A 1999-nucleotide genomic window follows, 5' to 3' on the forward strand; every position below is an offset into this window, starting at 1 on the left:
CTCTCACTCTCACTCTCACTCTCACTCTCACTCTGTCCCTGTCTGGTCAAATTAAATCAAGTAAGTAAGTAAATAAATAAATAAAGTTAAATAAAATAATTCTAAAATAAAATAATGAATAAAATAAAATAAATAATAATTTTTTAAAAGAAAGAACAAGTGTGTGTGTGTGTGTGTGTATGCGTGCCCAAAATCCTGGCAGCAAAGTAAAAAGGAAAAAAAGGATTGCAGGATAACCAAACCCTGTGAGTGCTCTCTTTCTCTCTCTCTTTCTCTCTGGTGAGCACATGAACTCCCTTATCAATTAAAAAAATAGAAAACAGAAAACAATAATTCACATGTAATATTTTGTGTTAGAAAAGGCTAGTCAAAGGTACATATAATGAGGTAACTTAAACTATTAAAAAGTGAATCAATTATAGGATTTTATATATAATTTTATGTCCAGTTTGTGTATCTTGGGTTAAATATCTGATGTGCCTATAAGATATTAAGCAACATTTTTTTTAAGAATTATTTTATTGGGACCAGCAGTTAGCATAATGGCTATGTCGCTGGACTCCTATGTAGCTGACCGCGGTTCGAGTCCTGGTCCCAGTGGCTTAAACTCATGCTGGGTGCATGTGCATGCGTGCTCAAGATCCCGAGAGGAGAATGGAGGAGAAGGGATTATGGCATGGCCATACCCACTGGGGGGTGATTCCTCACTTTCAGTCTTGCTCTGTCTTTCTGGTGAGTGCATGCACTCTATAGCAAAATCCTCTCAAAAAATAATAATAATAATTGTTTTATTTAACCTTATTTTAAATTTTAATTTGACCAGAGAGGGACAGTGAGAGAAAGCAAGCAAGCATGAAAGAGAAAGAGAGGGAAAGTGAGAAAGCAAGCTACCAGGTCCAGGACTTGAACCACGGTCAGCAATGTGGAAGTCTAGTGACCTTAACCACAGTGCTACCTGCCGGCCCTTGAGCAGCATTTTAAAAACTAGAAGATGCTTAGAAATATCTTCTGTAGCTCATTTAATTTTTTATATATAAAATTTCTTACTGGAGTAAAACTCTTTGAATGTAACAAATATTAAAAAGTGTTCAGAATGTTCATCTTTTAAAGCATTTGTTAGAATGTCAGTTTCAGAGAAGCATTGTAATAAATATGAAAATAATTTCAGAGTATATACATAATTTATTCAGAATTTAAAATCATATAAAATAAAAATAGAGTAACATGGACCAGCAGATGGTGTGATGGTTAAGGTGAGGGATTCCACATGGCTGACACTGACAGTTCCATTCCTAGATCCAGTGACTCCGAAAACACACTGGGCTTGTGTGTGTACGTATGTGCCAAAAATCCCAAAAGGAAAATGGAGAAGAAGGGATTGTAGCATGGCCATCTCCCCAGGGGGTGATTTCTCATTTTTCCCTTCTCTCTCTGTCTCTCTCTCTCTCTCTCAGGCATGTGCACGCACTCTATGACAAAAATCTAATAAATAAAATAAAAAGAATAGCATTTCTTGCACTGTCTCAAAGACTATACCAGAGAGGTAATAGGCTATCCATGTTGAGAACAAATAAGCAAAATCTTTAAGTTTGAAAAATCACCATGGTAAATGTTTTCCTGAATATCAGAAGAGTGAGGCTGAGAAAGAACCTTGAAAAATGAATATTTTAGTTCAACCTTAATCCAAAACCTCTGTTGACTCAACCCAAATTAGATTTTATACTTTTTATTCCTTTTATTTATCACATTATTTACTTATATTTATAAGGTTATTGTTTTATTACTAGTTACTGAGTTAGTTTTCTCCCTTTTGCTTATATTTTAAGTTTCTTGAGAAATTTCCTTTTTTTGGTCTTTAGATGTGTCATATGTTAATTTATATATAAATATACTTATGTACTGGTATGGGGAGACAAACAGGCTCATTTTGATCCATTGCTAACACAACAATAGAGTTGTGTTACACCACAAACTCCCTAGATGCTCACTCACCCACAGT

This window comes from Tupaia chinensis, unplaced genomic scaffold, assembly GCF_000334495.1.
Source record: "Tupaia chinensis unplaced genomic scaffold, TupChi_1.0 Scaffold146395_1, whole genome shotgun sequence".
NCBI classification, from domain to species: Eukaryota; Metazoa; Chordata; class Mammalia; order Scandentia; family Tupaiidae; genus Tupaia; species Tupaia belangeri.